At 48.8% G+C, this 21,813-nt stretch overlaps 1 protein-coding gene across 1 annotated transcript in view; it reads left to right on the top strand.

Annotated features, from left to right (window-relative positions):
- The window catches only part of LOC147692398 (uncharacterized), a 352,032-nt gene that overhangs the window by 123,608 nt on the left and 206,611 nt on the right, over positions 1-21,813 (top strand). The window lies entirely within an intron of this gene.

Raw genomic sequence — 21,813 nt, 5'->3', positions numbered from 1 at the left:
GTTTAGAGGCCAATCAGCGTGGTGCAAACTATACGTTGCGGAAAAAGGACCCTCAGTCTTAGGATGGCTAGACCAGGGCGATCTGGGAATAAAACTAGACCCAGGAGGGAAGAAACAAATTCTACTCAAAGAACAGGAGGAATGGCCGGATATGAACAAATGGAAGGAGAACTACCCGAAGGTGTTCGGAGGCACAGTGGGGAGGATGGAGAAATTCCAACACAAGATTGTACTCAAGGAAGGAGCCATCCCAGTAGCACACAAAGCGAGAAACGTACCAATTGCTGTGAGAGAAGCAGTCCAGACGGAACTCCAAGAACTGGAGAAGAAGGGCATAATAGAACCAATCACATGCGCTGAATGGCTGGCGCCCTTAGTAGTCGTAATGAAGCCAAATGGGAAGGTCAGGCTCTGTGTGGACCTGAGAGAACTGAATAAAAACATTGTAGTGGAGAAATTTCCCCTTCCCAGAATCGAGGAGATGTTGGCCAAGACCAGGGGAGTAAGGTGGTACTCCACCATTGACTTGACATCGGCCTACCACCAAATAGCACTGCATCCGGACAGCAAAAGCCTAACATCCTTCATCACCCCGTTCGGGTGTTACCGGTTCTGTCGCATGCCGTTCGGGCTAGCCTCGGCGGCTGCAGTTTTTCAGAAAATGATGCACCAACTATTCAGAGACTGCGAAGGTGTCCAATACTTCCAGGATGACATCCTAGTGATGGGGTGTGATAGGATAGATCATGATCGGAAGTTAGGAAAGGTGCTAAAAACACTGGAAGTCAAAGGCCTCACAGCAGAATGGTCAAAGTGCCGGTTGGGCCTGCAATCGGTGACGTACCTAGGCCATGAAATCGGACAACAAGGGGTCACACCAAAGGCAGAAAACGTAAAGGCCATCGCCAAAGCACCATCCCCCAAGAACAAGGAAGAAGTCAGGTCGTTCTTGGGAATGGCGGAGTACTATAGTAAATTCGTGGTACACTTCGCCTCAAAGACCTACAACATGAGGTTGCTGACCAGGGAGAGCACGGCGTTTCAGTGGACACCGGAAGCTCAAGCAGAGTTCGAAACCATCAAAAAGGATATCACGGGAGCCATACCGCTCAAAGGTTATGACCCACAGGGCACCACCGTGCTCACTACTGATGCCAGCGACAAAGGTCTGGGCGCTGTGCTCATGCAAGACCGAGGAAGAGGGGACATGGAGACAATCAGCTTTGCATCCAGGGCACTCACGGATACAGAAAGCAAATACAGCGTGATCGAGAAGGAGATCCTAGCGGTGGTGTGGGCCATGACAAGGTTCCGGCAATTCCTGTGGGGTACCCGATTTCTGCTCAAGACGGACCACAAGCCGTTGGTAAAAGTGTTGACATCGAGCGGGCATGCCAGTGCCACCCCCAGAATATCCAAAATGTCCCTAAAGCTACTTGAGTTCAGGTACGACGTGGAATACATACCAGGAAACCGCAACCGAGTAGCGGACTACCTGAGCAGAGCAGCTGCTATGGATCCCGGAGAGGAAGACCCAGCGGACAAAGGGGAAATGGTGGCCCTCATAGAGGACCAGGAGAAGCTAATCAGCCAACAAGAATGGGCCGAAGCATACGAGGAGGATACCGACATCAAGGAAGTGAAATCGCACATCTTGCAAGGATGGCCAGACAAGAAAAATGTGAAAACGAATCTTAAGCCCTATTTCGAAGTTAAGGAGGAACTGTCAGTAGGAGACAAGGGGGTATTTGTCTATAGAGGAGACAAGGTGATCCCCCCAAGGAACCTCACCAACAAGCTATTGGACTTGCTACATGAAGGCCATTTGGGCATAGGAAAACTCAAGGCCAGATCGAAACAAAATTACTGGTGGCCAGGAATGGACCTAAGAGCGGAGAGGCATGTCAGGGAGTGTCCCCAATGTCAAGGAGCTGACAAAACATTGAAACCTCTACGCCCAGCTCTTGGGAAGTTCGATGCTCCCTTCAATCCGTGGGAAGAGCTGTCCATAGACATTTTAGGACCTGTGCTAGACGACAAGGGCACGCAGAAGTACGTGTGCGTCCTCATAGACCGATACTCCAAATGGAGAAAATCAAAATTGGATAGGACACTTGTTACCACTTATACCAAGAGAAATATTGTGAAACCCTCATAAACATTGTGTATAACGAGAAGCGGTATATCTTGTTCTCCGCCCCACACAAACGTTTTGGCAGCAATCATCGGGTTAGACAAAGTGTGTAATGCCTAGCCTCGCCCGAGGCTTTCTCTGGTTTTTTCGTGGCAGTCTCCAGAGATAAAAAATTCGAATAACCCCAACAAAAAAGGCACAAAAAAGGGGGATTAAAATAGTTTCCAACCGAGTGAGATACTCTTGTTTTATTAGTATCGGTGGACAACTAATTTTAAAAGAAGGTGGTATGCTAATTTCAGTGAGAGGTTGACCAATTTAAGGGCCACAGTGAGCAATTTGAGTGCCACACCTATAAAATACATACCCTGACCATAAAACAAAATTCGTACATTTGAAGAAAAAGCTACTTACCTAAAGCTACAGTTCTCCATCATTGTAATTACTTATGGATTCCCAAACATGAATTATTTATTTCAATTAAACTGGTTACCCTTGCTAAGAAATGTTGGAACTACACTGACATGATGCACTTATTCATATTCTAGATATAGCATATCCAGCTCATTTAAATACCTAACAAAAAACCAATTAGATGGCTTACGTGGGCCAGTATTGTCAACATCTCAAATTAAGGAGCTGATAGGAAGCTCATAAATCAGGAGGAAGAAGGCCGTATGTGAATCTATGAAATACACCAAAACAGTGAAACTTTAATTACAGGTTAAATAATTCAAAGAGGTCTCATCTGCACATTTAGGACAGTTGGCAGCCATGAGGGCCATGAAGGGTTTGGACTCTGGAGAAATTGTTCAGAACAGATAATCCCATGCATTGGATCATATCCTCTCAGAAGCATTGCTAGCAACAGTTCAGCAGGTGCAGTGGTACCAGGCCCAATGGTGTGTGGCATCCACTTCCCCCCAATTGCACAAGTTACTACTTGTGTAACGATATATCTGTAAGAGACATTAGTTAGTGATAGATTCCTTACCTTAGAATATCCCCAGGCGTCAGACTGGATCCGGAAACTTTTGCGTAGCAGCACCCTTGCGCGTCGGTAGGCGTCGTCTGCGGCTCCGCGTCTGTCGTCGGCGTCGTGGGCGCCGTGATGACGTCGTCGGAGTACTTAGACGCCGCCTCCGGGTGCTGACGTCAGTTCTTAGCCACAGCTTTTCCGCGCCAGAAGCTCAGAGCCATGACAAAAAACCAACACTGGTGCCATGAAACTAGGGTCCTGAAAGGGGATGACCTTAACCCTAGATATCGGTTCGCAGAACGGGGAGGATGGGTGGGTCGGCAAGGAATCTATCACTAACTAATGTCTCTTACAGATATATCGTTACACAAGTAGTAACTTGTGCATCTGAAAGAGACACGTTAGTGATAGATTCCTTACCTTAGAATAGATACCCCAGCAATACCATCCCCGTGGAGGTGGGTCTGCGAACCAATAATCACACCAGAAAGTCCTGGAGGACAGAACGGCCAAAGTAGCCGTCCCTCCGGACTTGACTGTCCAGGCAATAGTGTCTTGCAAACGTGTGCAGCGAGGCCCACGTTGCCGCCTGGAAAATGTCCTGCAAGGGCACACCTCGGCCCAAGGCAGTCGTAGTGGCCGTGGCTCGAGTGGAATGAGCCCTAAGGCCAACAGGTGGTTCCTTCTTAGCCAAGGAGTAATACGCCTGGATGCACAAGATAACCCACCGGGAGATGGTCCGCTTGTGCACCGCTTTCCCCTTCTTAGCGCCCGCGTATCCAACAAAGAGTTGATCATCCACACGGAACTGTCGTGTGCGATTCAGATAAAATGAGAGCGCACGTTTTGGGTCCAGACGGCGGAGCCTCTCCTCCTCTCTCGAGGGGTGCGGAGGCGGAATGAAGGTGGGCAAGGTGATGGATTGCCCAATGTGGAAGGCCGTGACTACCTTGGGTAAGAAGGAGGGCCTTGTCCGTAACACAACCTTGTCCGGATGGACTGAAAGGAATGGAGGCTTAAAAGATAGAAGCTGGAGCTCACTCACTCTCCTGGCAGAGGTGATGGCTACCAGGAAGGCAGTCTTCAAAGAAAGAAGGCGAAGAGGACAGTTGTGAAGTGGCTCAAAGGGAGCGCACATCAGAAAAGTAAGAACCAGGTTCAAGTCCCACTGAGGCATCACAAAGGGAACAGGAGGAAACGTATGAGTGATGCCCTTCAGGAATCGATTGACGATAGGGGACTTGAACAAAGAAGGTTGGTCGGGCAGCCTCAGAAAGGCTGAAAGAGCTGAAAGATAGCCCTTAACAGTGCCCAGAGAAGAGCCCCGCTGGGCAAGAGAGAGAAGAAAAAGGAGAACCTCAGAAAGAGGGGCATTGAGGGGATCCACAGCCTTTGCTGTGCACCATGCCACAAATTTGTTCCACCTACAGGCGTATACCGACTTTGTGGAGGGACGCCTGGCTGCCAGAATGATGTTACAGACTTCAGGAGGCAAGTCAAATGGCCTCAACTGCCACCGCTCAATCTCCAAGCATGGAGGTGGAGACTGGACAGGTTCGGGTGGAGGACCGTTCCCTGCTGCTGCGACTGAAGGTCCTCCTGAAGAGGCAGACGAACCGGGGGATGAACTGACATACTGAGTAGCTTGGGATACCAGTACCTTCGTGCCCAGTCCGGAGCCACAAGGATGACTTGTGCCCGGTCGCGCTTGATCTTCTTCAGCACTCGCGACGAAAAGCGACTCAGAGCGAGTGCCGCTGTGGAAATTCCAATGCGCAGAACTGATGACAACCAAGGCTCTCCCCATTGCCGAAAGAGGCCTTTGGCCACGTCCGAGTTTAGACGCCATTCGTGATCCATCGAGCACCTTCGGCTGAGTTTGTCCGCCCTGGCGTTCAGAGAACCTGCCAGGTGTTAAACCATCAGAGTCACGCCCTGATGTTCCAGCCATTGCCAGAGGCGCAGAGCCTCCTGGCATAGGGTCCACGACCCCACCCCACCCTGTTTGTTGCAGTACCACATGGCGGTGGTGTTGTCCGTGAACACTTGCACTACACTCCCTCGGACAGACGGGAGGAATGCCTTCAGTGCCAGACGAATCGCCCGCAGCTCCAACAAGTTGATATGGAGCCGGGACCCCGCCGGAGACCAGAGGCCTCTGATCTCCGCATCCCCCAAGTGGCCTCCCCAGCCCTGGAGGGACGCGTCCGTCACAACTACTTGCTCCGGTTGGGGAAGGGAGAGGGATCTGCCGTTGACCCAATCGCGGTCCGTGAGCCACCACTGCAACTGTCTCCCAGTGCCCTCCGAGATCAGGACATGGTCGGACAGGTTGCCCTGATGCTGGGCCCACTGAAACTTCAGGTCCCACTGCAGAGCCCGCATCCGCCACCGAGCGTGATGCACCAGAAGGATGCAGGAGGCCATCAGCCCCAGAAGCCGCAGCGTCAACCTGACCGAAACTCGGGATAAAGGCCCGAAGATCGGAATCAGAGCCTGTACATCCCGAACCCGCTGTTCGGGCGGGTAAACCCGAAACTGTGCCGAGTCGAGAACCGCTCCGATGAAAAGGAGCTTCTGAGAGGGGCACAGGTGTGACTTCGGCACATTGATGGAAAATCCCAGCTGGTGCAGGAGATCCGCCGTAGTCTGGAGGTGGCTGACGACTGTCTGGGGCGAGCCCGCCTTCAACAACCAGTCATCTAGGTAGGGGAAGACTGACACCCCTAACCTGCGCAGATGAGCTGCGACCACCGCCATCACCTTTGTGAGCACCCGTGGGGCGCTGGTAAGGCCGAAGGGGAGCACGGTAAACTGAAAGTGCTTGTGGCCTACCGTGAACCGCAGGTAACGCCGGTGGGCCGGCAGGACGGGGATGTGGAAATACGCATCCTGCAAGTCCAACGCTACCATCCAGTCTCCTGGGTCTAGGGCAGCTAAGACCTGAGCCAGAGTCAGCATTTTGAACTTCTCCTTCCGGAGGAAGCCGTTGACGTTCCTCAGATCAAAGATAGGGCGTAGGCCCCCTTTGCCCTTCTTGGGTACCAGGAAGTAGTGGGAGTAGCAACCACGTCCTACTTCTGGCCCAGGAACGCGCTCGATCGCCCCCTTGGCCAAGAGGGCCAAAACTTCCTCCTGCAGGAGCCGCAAGTGATCCCCCGATATGCGGTGGTGTTGCGGTGGCATGGCTTGAGGAGTCGTCTCGAAGGGGAGGGAGTAGCCCCTTCGGACGATCTGCAGCACCCACCTGTCCGAAGTGACAGTGCGCCAGTGAGAGAGGTGATGGCGAACCCTGCCTCCCACTGGCGTCACATGGGCCGAAAAGCACGGACTAGGAGGGTTTAGACGTGGATGCTGCGGGAGCAGGTGTGGACTGACTCCGCCTGGTTCCCCGACCGCCTCCACGGCGGTTTCCACGGCGGCCGCCGTGCTGGACAACAGTTTGCGGCGAGTGGCTGGCGGCACGTGTGGGGGCGCCCCTTCCCTGGCCACGAAAGGAGCGAAAGGCACCCGTTTGCTGGCGCGGGGCCGAGAGGCCCAAGGACTTGGCCATAGCCCTGGAGTCCTTAAAGCGCTCAAGCGCGTGGTCTGCCTTGTCGCCAAAGAGGCGACGGCCATCAAACGGCATGTCCATAAGAGTGTTTTGGACGTCTGCTGAAAAATTGGCGGATCTCAGCCAGGCGTGGCGTCTTACTGCCACCGTCGTAGCCATCGCTCTGCCCAGCGAGTCAGTAGTATCCAGCACACCCTGATGGAATACTTGGCTGCGTCCCCGCCCTCCACAAGGGCTTGACAGAGTTTGGCCCGTACCTCCAACGGGCACTCTGGCAGCACTTCCGCCACCGTCTCCCACAGAGAGTGGGTGTAGCGGCCCAAGAGGCATGCGGTGTTGGAAGACCGCAGTCCCAGACTAAGGGACGAGAATATCTTCTTGCCATAGTTCTCGTACCTCTTGGATTCCCTGTCCGGCGTGGCCGTCGGGAATGCAGTCTGGGAATTAGAGGCCTGGATGACCAGACTCTCGGGGGTGGGGTGGGAGTACAGGAAACATGGGTCGCCCGGAGCCGGGCGGTGGCGTCTGGCCACATTCCTATCTACGGGCGAACCCGTAGCGGGCCTGGACCAAGTGCCCAAAAGAACGTCCGTCAAAGCCTCATTAAACGGCAGCAGAGGCTCCATGGAGCATGACTGCGGCTTAAGGACCTCTGTGAGGAGGTTAGTCCTCACGGCCGCGACGGGGAGCTCAAGGCCCAAGGCCTTGGCAGCCCTCGTCAACACCACACCATAGGTAGCTCCCTCCTCCGAAGCCACGGTAGGAGGAGAGACAAATCCAGTGTCTGGGGAGTTGTCCAGGCCACTGGACTCCCCAAGGTCTCCTGCCCAGTCCATATTAGACTGACACTCCTTGGTCAGAGGGTCCTCAGACCCCTCCCAATCCTCCTCATCCCTCATCTCCTGAGATTCAGGGTCGTAATTGAATGAGGTCGGCTCGTAGAAGTAAAAATCTCCAAACGGCGTCCGGTGCGGCGCCGATAGGCGCCGTCCCGACGTCGGAACCGAATGAAAGGAGGCATCGGGGACGGCGCTGCCCGAGGACGGCGCCGGAGGTGACACCACACGGACCGACGCCGGGGGGGTCGTAAGGTCCACCGGTGACGATCCAGAGCCCGATGAAGGTCCAGCGGTGCCCTGCGGCGCCGGGCCCGGAGGCGCCGACGGCGCCGGTGCCGCTGGACCCTGCGGCACCGGGCCCAAGGTCACCGGCGGTGTCGGGATCGTGGGGCCCGAAGGTGCCGGGCCCGAAGGTGCCGGCGGCGTCGGGCCGAAGCACCCAACGGCATCGGGGTCGAAGCTCCCGACCCACTAGGGCCCCCAGACGGGTCCGCTGGGCCCGAAGGCGCCGCGGAGCCAGTCGGAGGAGAAAGGGACCTCATGGCCATGAGGAAACGCTCAATCTCCTCCGGCGTCACGTTCAGCCCAGGGACCGGAGGGTATGGGGCTGGACGCGGCGCCCGCGACTCCTGAGGAGCCGCGTGGTCGGTGTCACCCGAACCCCCGGCCGCATCGCGCGGGCGTCGGGGGGGAGTCAGAAGAGCGATGATGTCTATTTGACTTCTTATGCTTCTTACCTGACGACTTGGACCCGGAGGAGTGGCGCCGACTCCCGGAGCTGTGACGGCTCCATCCCCGCGACCTGTACCTCGACCTCCCATGGGACCGGGACCGGGACCTCACACGGCGCGGGCCAACTGCCGGAGTTCGAGCCGCCTGCCTTCCTCGAAAGGGCCCGAAAGTCAGGGCAGGCCTCGTCGTCATGGTCGACGCCCAAACATGTCAGGCACAGGCGGTGGGGATCCGTGACCGACATGGTACGGTCGCACTCGTCGCAATGCTTGAAGCCGGGCATCCCTACAGCACCGTCGGAGTCGTACAGACTTCGAAATGGATCAAAAAGATCACCAAAAACTCAGTCAAAAATTGACTAGGGTAGCTGCTCTTTCCAGATCTGCGCTGGCTGGCGCGAAACTAAGAAGAACTGACGTCAGCACGCGGAGGCGGCGTCTAAGTACTCCGACGACGTCATCACGGCGCCCACGACGCCGACGACGGACGCGGAGCCGCAGATGACGCCTACCGACGCGCAAGGGTGATGCTACGCAAAAGTTTCCGGATCCAGTCTGACGCCTGGGGATATTCTAAGGTAAGGAATCTATCACTAACGTGTCTCTTTCAGATAGTTATTGTTTTTGGCTACCAAACCAGAGCATGAGGGGTCTGCTTCCTTGTTTGCTTTAGGGCCCATGGCACGTTTCCTATGCCACTGTAGCGTGAAATAGACACAAGAAAGATCCAGACAGACACATATTCCAAGTCAGTGTTCGAAGCTCGGAGTTGCGTCCACATCCTGGTATTGTAGAGTAATGGCGTAATTTACGCGTGCCTGAAAATGTATTCGTTTTGGGTTGATTTTGCGCTATATAAATATGTTTTAAAAAAAGGAGGAATAGTCCACACTTACTGTCACGGGTAAGATGGTTGCATATGCTATTTATAGCACAATATAATGTGGTAGGGCGGAAGAGCAGCATTTTACAAACACAATATATACACAGACATAGATAGATAGTTGAAGTGGGTACGGGCACGTGTGCTCGACTCCATTTTATTACGTTGTTGTTGGTAACAAGTAGAATAGTAATCATGATATCATATACAGATATTTAATCATAAACGGTTTATGACTTCTGCTGTACAAAGGTAGTGATGTAAATAATTAATTTACTCTCTTAATTTCTATGCAGGTAAGTACTTAATCAATAATAACTCAATCGGAATGAAGGAAAACAGAGTCCGTGGTGTAAGAGTTTCTAAGGGTTTTATTCCTCATAAAGGAATCAGGATATCATGTTCTGACCACCACACAGGGTGTCAGAAGGGATAGATGGTGAGCGCGCCAACGTTTATTGACAATACATAGCTTATATACTTGATTTACATCATAGTGTTCAATGTAAGAGGCGTAACAGCTGAGAGAAGACAAGATAACAGTATACACGTGGTGCTAGTACATCATCAAGAGGCGTAAACTAGGCGTGAACTAGGGTGTGTGCTAGAAAACGTCACTGATAGGTGACGCAAGTGGGTGGCACCAAGGGGTGGTGCTAACAGAATGTTGCAATGTCAGCAGAAATCGGAAGCTTGGATGCGCGCGCAGCTGCATGACGTGTGATAGACGGGGTGCAGGGGACTTGACATTTACACTGACGGAAAGAGACAGAAGTCTGGCATGTCAGATCAACTTGTGCTTCTATCATATCTGATATCTGATGTTTAGGAACTAAGCTATCTGGGCAGAAAGGTCTCTAGAGCAGAAGCTATTCTATACTTGCTGTGAGTGCGTGTATAAGCGCCTGAGTGTCTGTATGAGAAGCGTGGGGGCATGGGGCCTTCCATGGAAGCATGGCAACAGAGGCTATGAATTACTTGCATAAAGACAGGTCGGCCCTTTAGCCCTGTAGCTGGGGAGGGATGTTTACTGAAGCTAGCAGGCTGGAATGTATCTTCGGGGAGGAAAACAGATAACTCGAAGGTTATAGTCAATCTTGGCAGGCAGCAGGCTGAGCTGAGCACGGAGGGCCGCGCTAGAAGTAAGTCAGAGTTCACGGGTACGGGGGCTGCTTGGGCAGAGGCCCTCGCAGTCAGAAGCCAGAAAAGAGGCTCGATGGCAGAGATTCAGGGCCTACTTTCAGCCAAGCTGAAAAACGTAGGAGTACACTTCAGAAAGACGTTGGCATAGCATACTTAGGAACGGACCATCAAACCCATTCATGGTGGGTCTGAAAGAGGACAAGTTAACGTTGGACGCAAGTGTATTTGCGTCTTCATAGCTGGTACAGGAGGGAAGTTACATGCACTTTTAACTCGTACATGGAGTCGGTGGGGTACTCGCTAGGGAACACAACATGACCATAAAATTTATATTACCTCATTCCCTCCTTGTTCCCTACGGACCCTTCATGATATATCGATCCTCATAAATCGATCTGTTTGTTCTTGTAACATTATATGTTCGTCTTTCTTTCTTTGACTGTTTGAGAGACAACTGGAATGCTCGATGCAGGATGTGGCACACAGTCCACATATCGCTGGCCCACACTGCAGGCATAGGCAACAACTGAATACTATAACAAGGCCGATGCCTAGGAAGGATAAGATCTTCCATCCCCAAGCTGTTAACGTAGTCCAGAACCAACCGGACCAAGTCCAGGTGCCTGGATTCTGATGTATCTGATTTGCAATTTTATGTAAACGGGTGATAGCTTGATAGACAGATGGTGCGTTTTGTGGAATGAAAACACAGCAACTTGACCCGATGACCTTACAGGCTCCACCTCTATCTGCCAAGATGACGTCAATCACAAGACGGTTTTGAAGGACAACAGTCCGTATAGCAGACTGCTCCTCTGTTAAGTTACCTAGAGCGGAGGCAGTTTCGTTCACTACTGCTTCAAGTGTTCTCGTTAATCTGCGTATTAATTTACTGTTTTGGACAGGTCCTAGGAAGAAAAAGAATCCTTTATTGAAATCAGTGTACTGTTCCCATGCCGTTTCTGTGTAGTCGACAAGGGGAATATCTCTTTTGTGTCTATTCGGTGCTAGATTCGTATTTCTATGGAAATCAGGGGGAGCTAGGAAAACAGGTGGCAGAAGGAAGGCAATGTAACAGGTACCGTCCCAATCTGGGGGCAAACGTATGTATGCGGTATGACCACAAACAAAATAGGAATGACTGGTAGCTTTAAAAGACGATTTACCATGGTCACTGAACTCGATCACAGTAGTGCATTTACTATGACCTACGTGTACTGAACCTTTCTTGCTAACACATAATTCACCTGTGACTGGTAACACTAACATATGGGGCAAAACTGGAGCAGTTTCAGATTCAACAGTGAGGATCATAAGGCTAATTGTGTAATTACCTAATCCATATACTTCATTTTCTAGATCAGTTCCTATTCGAGTGGGAAGTCCTTCTTTATCAGGATAACAGACGTTGAGCAGGACTAAGTTCAAGTTTCCCCAAACCCAGCCCCCATCGAAAACAGCAATATCAGGATCTAAAGAATTAATTATTTTAAACCATGCTCCACAGGAGCCATTGTGAGTGAATGGGTACGGAAAGAGGGGCAGAGCTCCCTTGTAATTCTGGTAGGGAGGGAGTCGACCACATATCCAACAGTCTGTAGCATTACTTGTCTGATGGGAATGGTGTAACATACTAATGAATGTATTGTTGCGCAGCGCAAGTCTGTAAGAGAGTTCATGTGCAGGAAGTTCACTAAAAGAGTGTTCAGCAGAGACATTGTAAGCAGATTGTTCACGCCTGAAAATAGGCCAGTACATAGGAAGCAGAATGCTGGCAATAATAATTAGAATACTCAGAATAAACATGATTATTAGTGTCACTATGCAGTGACTACGAAGTGATTTGCAATATGTTCTTCTCTTTTCCTCTCTCTCTCTAACTCGATCTAGGGGATACATGTCAGAAACTATTTAACCGATTCACCTAGGGGAGGACTTAAACAATTAAACTGTCTGACTTGCTAGATCGAAGCTTCATTCGGTAAAGTTCTTGAGGAGTCTTTTCTCTTTTAGGCACAGTAACGTCTTGTGCTTCAACACAGTCTTTGGTGGGGGTGGACGAGTCAGAGTCCTGTTTCAGTCCGTTTTTTAGTTCATTGCATAGCTTGATGTGACTCGTGTGGACCCACCCCTTTCTCCCCTCGATTTTCACGGCGGTCCTGGTGGTAAGCAGAACGGTCTTTGGAGACTTCCAGCGGGGCTCCAGCGGACTTTTCCGGTCGAAATTCCGGACGACTACCAGGTCACCTGGACGGACCTCATGAGCCTTTACATCGGTGTTGTCAGGGAAGGCTGCGGCAACCTGTGAACGACATGATTGGAGTGCAGACATCAAGGAGGCAAGGTAATCTGTCAACATGTTACAATCAATATCAGTGATCTTTTTCGGAACGGGCGTCCCCCACATATTCGGTGGTCTGCCAAAGACCACTTCGTACGGGGATAGCCCTGATCTTGAGTGGGCGACCATTCTCATGTAGAATAGTGCCACGGGCAGGGCGACTATCCAGTCGACCCCTTTTTCCTGACAGATCTTGGCAAGACGGATCTTTAGTGTCTGATTATGCCTTTCTACAAGGCCAGCTGCTTCGGGATGTCGGACACAGTGGAACCTCCACCGATATCCTAGCAAGAGGGAAACTTGTTTCATCAGCTCGGACGAGAACGGCTGTCCGTTATCTGAGTACACGACACGGGGCAAACCGTACCGTGGGAAGAATTCACGAACCAACTGTCTGGCAGTGGTCGGAGCAGTGTAGTCTGGGACTGGGTATGCTTCGGTCCAGCGGGACAGAGCACAAACAATTACAAGGACATACTTAAATCCTCTACAGCTATTCATCTGGATATAATCCATCTGGAGGACTTCAAAAGGGTGATCGGGAGGATGAAATCCACCTTGCTCAACAGGGACGCTTTTACCTGGATTGAACTGACAACAGATCATGCAAGTACGCACTTTCTGTTTTGCTGCTGCTCGTAAGTGTTTGTTGTACCAGAGATTCTGTAAACTGTCTAACATGGCTTTCTCTCCAAGATGGGCAGGACTATGTGCTGTATTTATCATGACTTGAACCATTGAGTCGGGGAGAAACCATATAGATTTTCCCTTCGTCACCCAACCTTGATCTGTCTGAATCCCTCCTAGTTCAGTCCATTTCTTTATTTCCTCTGGAGTAGCATGTGTCTGGATGTCAATTACGTCTAGGGCGGGATCTCTAACTGCCATACACTGTGTTTGTACTATTGTCTTTGTCACATCAGTAGTCTGGGTGTGAGTCAGTGCTGTATGTTTTGCTGTCTGGTCTGCCAGGTCGTTACCCTGGGAAACAGAATCTGTGACTTTAGTATGTGCCTTACACTTCATGACTGATATGCCCGAGGGCAAATGTATTGCTTCTAACAGTGCTTGAATGAGGGGGCCATGTTGTATCTTGGCCCCATGAGAAGTCAGAAAACCTCGTTCTTGCCAGAGGACTCCGAAGTCGTGTACAACTCCGAAGGCATAGCGGGAATCTGTGTATATGTTAACATTTCTGTTCTTTGCTAGAATGCAAGCTCGGGTCAGAGCGATGAGCTCTGCTGCTTGAGCAGACAGGGTGTCAATACGATGTGTTTCTTTAATTTCAGTTTCAGTGGTCACGGCGTACGCGGCCACTAATTCTCCTGTACTTGTTCTCATGCATGAACCGTCCACATAAAGTGTCAGGTCTGGATTTGTCAATGGGACATCTGTTAAGTCTCGTCTAGGCTTAGTTACTGCATTAATTATTTCTATACAATCATGCGGAGCTGGATCTGTCATAACCGTAGGTAACAGTGTTGCGGGGTTCAGGATGCTGCAACGTCTGATTTCTATGTGTGGCTGGAATAGTGTTAATTCATAACCTGTCAGTCGTGCTATAGTTAAGTGTTGAGTCTGGGTTCTGTTTAACAAAACCTCTACAGAATGTGGTACTTGAACTGTTAACTGATGACCTAAAACAATTGAATCACTTTGTCTTATTGCTAACGCTGTTGCTGCTACTGACTTTAAGCACGCAGGGAGTGCTTGAGCTACTGAATCCAATGTACTAGAAAAATAAGCACACGGCTTATGTGAACCTGCTTGGTCTTGAGTGAGGACAGACAACGCTGTGCCATCACGTTCTGTAACAAAAAGTGTAAACGGTTTGCTGTAACATGGTGTCGCTAAAACTGGTGCTTGGCATAAAACTTTCTTTAATTCTTCAAAAGCTTGTGTGTGTTCCTGAGTCCAAGGGAGGACAGTCGAAGTCGCTGCCTCCTGTGTCGTTAACTGGATGAGTGGTTTAGCTAAGAATGCATACTGGGGAATCCATTGTCTGCAGTACGAGGTGAGGCCTATGAAGGCCCGCACTTCCTTTTGTGTCTTGGGTTGCGGCATGTTCACAATTAACTGAATGCGATCGGGAGTGAGCTGTCTCCCCACTTTGGACAGTAAGTGACCCAAGTACACAACTTGCTGAGCACAGAATTGTAGCTTCGAAGGAGACACCTTGTGTCCCTTGTCAGCCAGGAAATGTAAAACTGTCAGTGATGCTTTTTCACATTCGGGCTCACTTCGTGCGGTGATCAGTAGATCATCGACGTATTGTAGTAAAGCGGTGTTAACTGGCATTTGAATACAGTCTAGTTGTCTTTTCAGTGCTTGACTATAGATGCTGGGGCTTTCTGTAAATCCTTGAGGTGCGCGCGAAAATTTGAAACTGCGTCCATTTAAACAGAATCCGAAGAGATATTGGCTCTCGGGATCAATAGGCACGCTGAAGAAGGCGTTCTTGAGATCAATTACAGTAAAGAACGTCGCTTCTGAATCAATAGCAGTCAATAGAGATGATATATCGGGGACCACAGGATACTGTGGGATAATGCATTTATTCAATTCTCGAAGATCAATCACCAGCCGATATACTGGCGGTGCATTGGGATCAGTACGTTTAAGAATCGGAATGATGGGTGAATTACAGATATTGGAGTCGGTCTCGACGACCACTCCTTGGGCAATGAGCTCTTCAATTATTTTCAGTAAAGCCGCTACAGCATCGGGTGGTAACTTGTATTGTCTGATTCTGGGTAATACAACACCTGCCTTGAGGGTAACGCGGTATGGTGTAATGTGCATACATCCTACATCAGTTGGGCCTTTTGCCCACAAGTAATCAGGTACATTTTTCAATCTGACGTCAAGCTCACGAAGGACGTAATGACCCTTGAAATCCCGCAGAAAGAGTCTAACTCCCTCCGGGGAGCAGCATATTATAGCTCCTAGAGCTTTCAGTGTTTTAATTCCTAACAGATTTTCCGGACATGATTTTGTTAGTAACAGGTCTGTAACGCGTGATAATGGACCCACAGCCAGGGGAACTGGTTCTGATACTTCATTTACAATAGGTTGTCCTGAAAAACCAAGGGAAACATTTTGTGAGCCTGAGAGGGGTGCCCCTGGAACTTCGTCATGACTTATTGTAGTGCGACTTGCCCCTGTGTCAATTAAAAACTTTCTATCTTTCCCCAATACCTGACTGTGTACATAAGGACCTTCTTGATCTACAGGAATCTCGATAAGAGGCAAGCCACCTTCCCTCTCTAGGCTGTTTCATGTATATCGGGAATATTCGGGGTAAGCAGACTGGGCATACTGGTACATCTGTTGTGAGACTTGCTGAGTTGCAGCAATGGGCTGTGGCTGTGGTACTGCTACGGTCTGTGCTGTCTGTGCGGATGCATGCATGGGCTGTGTATTTGGGGTAGACTGATGCTGGTTATGGTCTTGTCTAGGCGGATGCGGTCTCTCTTTAGTTCTACCTGTTGCTATGTTATGTTTCAGAACTGCACATTCGTGAACGTAGTGACCTGGCTGTTTGCAATAATTGCATGTCCCTTTAACAGGAGCTGCAGCGTGACTTGTCTGGGTCGTACCTTTCCTGTGACTGTCGGATGGGACCGTCTGGGCTACTAACATTTTCATTTTCGTGTCTTTCATGCGTTTCTGTTCCTGATCTTGTTCTTCCCTAATTCTATTCTGGTGATATTGTAACATTTGTAACATCTGGGATGGCGTATTTGCTTGCCATGTACTCTCGACTTTATACACTCTATTTTTAACTAACGGTAGGGAATTCTCGACTAACTTTGATACAAAAAGATGTGGGTACGACTCGCTACTTGGCTGGAGGCCACTATTGATAATAAAACATTTCTCGAATCTTGAATAAAAGTCGCTAGTATCTTCATCATGTTTCTGTTTACAGGACGAGATTGCATCCCAATCCTCCTTTCTAGTTGTCAATAATCTGGGCAGGACCTGTACTATCAAACCTGGTAATGCTTTAGTTTTGTCCCCAAGGCCTAACCCTGGAACCCGTTTCTTTTCTTCATCCTCTATTTCTGCCCAGGCAATCTTTGCGTCTCCCACCTCCCAGTCCTTTTCCTTTAATTTCTCGAATATACCCGTAGGCAATAATACTTTCAACATTTTCATGATATCATCATATGTGTAGTCCCCCATCAGTAACATGTCTTTGAGCTCTCTATGAAAACCTGCAGGGTCTTTATCATGGCACGGTACTAATTTCTTCATTTCTAACAGTTCTAATTTAGTCAGAGGCGTGTGTACATACACGCGTTTCAAAATTTTATCCTCACCCATAACAGGGTGCACTTCTCGCAAGGGATTCTGACTTTCAATACCCCTGCACTGCATATGGTACATTTTCCTTTCTGGAGGTGGGGCGGGAACATATTCAGGACTTACAAAGGTGTCATATCTGCGTCGTTGTTCTAGAATTATTTGAACTAATTTAGTGCTTAAGCCTCTCCATCTATCCATCAGTAGTGCTTCTAGTGTCTCATGTAAGGGACCTGGATCGGAATAATGTTTTCTGTACTTAATGAGAAGGTGCTGAATCATATATACCCCTGCTAATTTCTGTTCGTCGGGGGAGAGGTTCAGAAATGTCTGTGCTACGGTGTCATCATTATATATGTCTGCATTTTCGGCCCATGATACCGCTGATCGGGCTAATTCTTGTTCATCCATAGAATTGAGTACATGGTACCCAACTCGATCTCGAAGCCGTTTATCAGTTTCCTGGAACTGATGTTCAGCAGAATTCGGATTCGTTAAGGCAGAGAAGAAAACTCTCTTGCTTTCCGGACGGACACCTTTCCTAAGGTAGTTTCCCCTACCTACATATGCTATAGTACTTGTAGTCGGTTCTGGTTCTTCAGATTCTTCTTCCTCCTCGGAGGGAGCCTTTTCTTTCTCTTTCTCGTGTACTGCTATCACTGCTTTCTTAATCTTTTTATACATGGCCTCTATGCAATTTTGTCTGTCATGTTTTCCATCGGCTATATTTTGACCCCACTTGTTCAATGCATCTAATTCACTCTGCTCTGTTCCGGGCCTGTCTCGTTCTCTTATTAGACAATTTATGAAAAATCGTAGTATCAGTGCTTGCATGGTAACTTTCTGTTTCTCCAGGGCATCCTTAATACTGTCGGGGTCCTTTCCCGTTTGAACGAACTCATATATTCTATCTAGGTGCTCCTTCATTCCTGCATAACATAACAAACTATCAGTAGCAGATCTTAACCGTAAAGACGCTAATACCATTAAGTCGTCCTGTCCAGGTTCTGGATCATATCTACAAACTGACATATTTTCTTTTAGTGCATCAAGACGGGATGAATTGGAAGAACGGGGGGATCTGTGCGTAAGAGGACTCTGCAGACCTCTGAGATTTAATCTGTGAGTCGGTGGCGGGGTCTGTAGACCCGCGGTCGCACCTCCTGAAGCGGAAACTTGGGCCTTATCTCTGTGTGTAGTCAGTATCTGAATTTGTCTTTTAGTAGGATCTGATTGAAGTGGTTTCGGTAAATCAGTTTTAGGTGAGGGAAGTGGCGGAGCTGGCGGAACGGGACTAGTCTTTTTCGGTGCCGGCTGAGAGTGATCTTGGGGGGCAGTACCACCCCCGGCCCTGTCAGTAGGCAGGGCACGAACAGGCAGATTGGTGTAAGCTGGCGCTACATCTTCGAGATATGAATTTAGGAATATGTCTTTAGTAGTCTTATGTATTACTTTAGTTGGAACTAATGGTGACGGCAAATTTTTCGGTATTTCTGAAATGGCGTCAGGGGTACCATCGGCCAAAAGATACATGTTGTTCACTTTGCCATTTAGGATACGATCTATTTGTTCTGCTTTTACTCGAATTCCCTCAATAACTAATTCATTTTCTTGGGCCTTTTCTGATTCTTTAAGTCTGTCTTCTCTACGGAGTGTTCTATCAGCACGCTTACGTGATTCCTTACGCCAAAATTCTATGGCGTCTTTCTGAGATTGTCTAGCTTTCTTTTTCCGTAATATTTCTTCTACTTTTATGATGCACTCGGCATCCCATGTTCCGTTAACTGGCCATCGGTATCTTTCCTCTAAGTGCTTGGTATAATCGGTCCATAACTCTAGATACAGGATGGCGTCTATGCCATGCTTATTATACATAAAATTTCCTGGAGTGTCCCTAGGGGGGATCGGAATCTCTTCCTCTAACATCCCTTTCCTAGTTCCTATCTGCTTTAATTTGTTGAAAAACGGCATTGTGCCTACTTGATACTGGAATGCTTGATCCTAGATACTTAATGTCAACTGTAACTATTTATACAAAAACACAATAATGCACAAAAACAATCACATTCATACCACGACATTAATTACATGAAACATTTAAAGACATAGCTAATTTCCCCTTACTCTGAATGTACCGCTCAACGATACAGATACACTGCTGTAACAGTGCAGAAATTCGGAATACTTTATATACTGCTAAACAGTACAGATACACTGCCTAAAAACAGTGCAGACCGGACTTGCGTACCCAAACCCGTCTAGATACGACCCAGCAATGGTACTCACCGGGAAGCACGGAAAACAGAAGGCCTCGGAAAACTCGACTGGACTCGACTCGGAACTTCGGAAAACTTCGGAAAACTTCGGAAAACTTCGGAAAACTGGTGGGCCTCTTCACACCTCGGACCTTGCTTCCTTCGGCTGGGCTCTGGTCGGGATCCTCCGCACTCCTCACCGCCTCGTCTGGGCACTGATCGCAGTCTTCGTCACCTCCGTGTGTCAGAGGGGGATGCAGGAAATCCTGCCAGTACACGTGTTGTCCGTCTAACTGATGGCAGGGGACACGGATTGCAACGCACCTTCCGGCGCGTGAGGTGGGGGAGGGGTCCCTATTCGGGCGCCAAAATGATGTAAATAATTAATTTACTCTCTTAATTTCTATGCAGGTAAGTACTTAATCAATAATAACTCAATCGGAATGAAGGAAAACAGAGTCCGTGGTGTAAGAGTTTCTAAGGGTTTTATTCCTCATAAAGGAATCAGGATATCATGTTCTGACCACCACACAGGGTGTCAGAAGGGATAGATGGTGAGCGCGCCAACGTTTATTGACAATACATAGCTTATATACTTGATTTACATCATAGTGTTCAATGTAAGAGGCGTAACAGCTGAGAGAAGACAAGATAACAGTATACACGTGGTGCTAGTACATCATCAAGAGGCGTAAACTAGGCGTGAACTAGGGTGTGTGCTAGAAAACGTCACTGATAGGTGACGCAAGTGGGTGGCACCAAGGGGTGGTGCTAACAGAATGTTGCAATGTCAGCAGAAATCGGAAGCTTGGATGCGCGCGCAGCTGCATGACGTGTGATAGACGGGGTGCAGGGGACTTGACATTTACACTGACGGAAAGAGACAGAAGTCTGGCATGTCAGATCAACTTGTGCTTCTATCATATCTGATATCTGATGTTTAGGAACTAAGCTATCTGGGCAGAAAGGTCTCTAGAGCAGAAGCTATTCTATACTTGCTGTGAGTGCGTGTATAAGCGCCTGAGTGTCTGTATGAGAAGCGTGGGGGCATGGGGCCTTCCATGGAAGCATGGCAACAGAGGCTATGAATTACTTGCATAAAGACAGGTCGGCCCTTTAGCCCTGTAGCTGGGGAGGGATGTTTACTGAAGCTAGCAGGCTGGAATGTATCTTCGGGGAGGAAAACAGATAACTCGAAGGTTATAGTCAATCTTGGCAGGCAGCAGGCTGAGCTGAGCACGGAGGGCCGCGCTAGAAGTAAGTCAGAGTTCACGGGTACGGGGGCTGCTTGGGCAGAGGCCCTCGCAGTCAGAAGCCAGAAAAGAGGCTCGATGGCAGAGATTCAGGGCCTACTTTCAGCCAAGCTGAAAAACGTAGGAGTACACTTCAGAAAGACGTTGGCATAGCATACTTAGGAACGGACCATCAAACCCATTCATGGTGGGTCTGAAAGAGGACAAGTTAACGTTGGACGCAAGTGTATTTGCGTCTTCATAGCTGGTACAGGAGGGAAGTTACATGCACTTTTAACTCGTACATGGAGTCGGTGGGGTACTCGCTAGGGAACACAACATGACCATAAAATTTATATTACCTCAGTAGGAGCATTGTATGTGAAATAATACACAGAAGATTATTTCGAAAAGAGTTCATGAGTTGTGGTGCACTGAGGTAGGGGCGGTTTGTGTGGAGCCTGCGATGATGCGTGGTCCAGGCAGATCGCACTAGTGAAAATGTGTTTTGACTATTGAATTTTGCCTTAACAAGGGCATGTGGCGATTATTTACGGTGTACTGAGTTAGTGGTACGTCTGGTCTTTATCGTGTGCTCACCCTGCGACGATGCGTGGTCTGAGCGGGCTGCACTGAAATCATTCACTGTTGCATACTGGACTATATGAACTTTGAGGGGGGAAAAAAAACTAGCATCGATTTTTATCAATTGCTGTGCAAACTAGGTGTACTGATTGCTCCCCATAATAAATTAAACGATTCCTCTTCACGCAGTGCATTGTACCTTTCACAAATTGGGGACGTATGTCTGGTGGCGATGTTGAAGGTGATACCCCAGAGGTACTTGGTATTGCTGGTGGTGGAGGTACATTTTGGCGCATTCTTCTACATTCTTTGTTATTATATTTCACACAATGCAGCTATTGAAGGTGCTTGCACATACTAGCAGTGCAACAGCAGTATTTTTTTCTCTGCTTTAAATAAACCGAGGCTGAATTTAATTCTGTCTGTAGTGTAGATGAAAAGGTAAATTAAAGTTGTGAGCCCTACTGTGCACAGTGTACATAGAAGCTAGTATTCAGTACAGTTATAGAACAATGTTTTTTCACTTATTTTAACAAAATCTGAACACATACAGTATAATTGCCTCTATATTAAATAAGTCAAGGTTACATTTCCTACTGTCTATAGTGTAGATGCAAAGGTGAATTCAAGTTGTAAACCCTGCTGTCTGCAGTGTAGATCTTAGGGTGGAGTGCATTATCTGCAATTATGATTAAAGTGGAAGATAGAACATGTATGCAGCATGCATTTTATTATTCTACTAAATCTATAAGTGATATAAAATAAGTTTTTCAAGGAAGCATAATAAAGGGGTATTGTGTAGGGTTTGATGGGTGTTATACTTAGTTTGG

This window comes from Lissotriton vulgaris, chromosome 9 (assembly GCF_964263255.1).
Source record: "Lissotriton vulgaris chromosome 9, aLisVul1.2, whole genome shotgun sequence".
Taxonomy (NCBI): domain Eukaryota; kingdom Metazoa; phylum Chordata; class Amphibia; order Caudata; family Salamandridae; genus Lissotriton; species Lissotriton vulgaris.
This window is presented reverse-complemented; position numbering and strand designations above follow the sequence as displayed.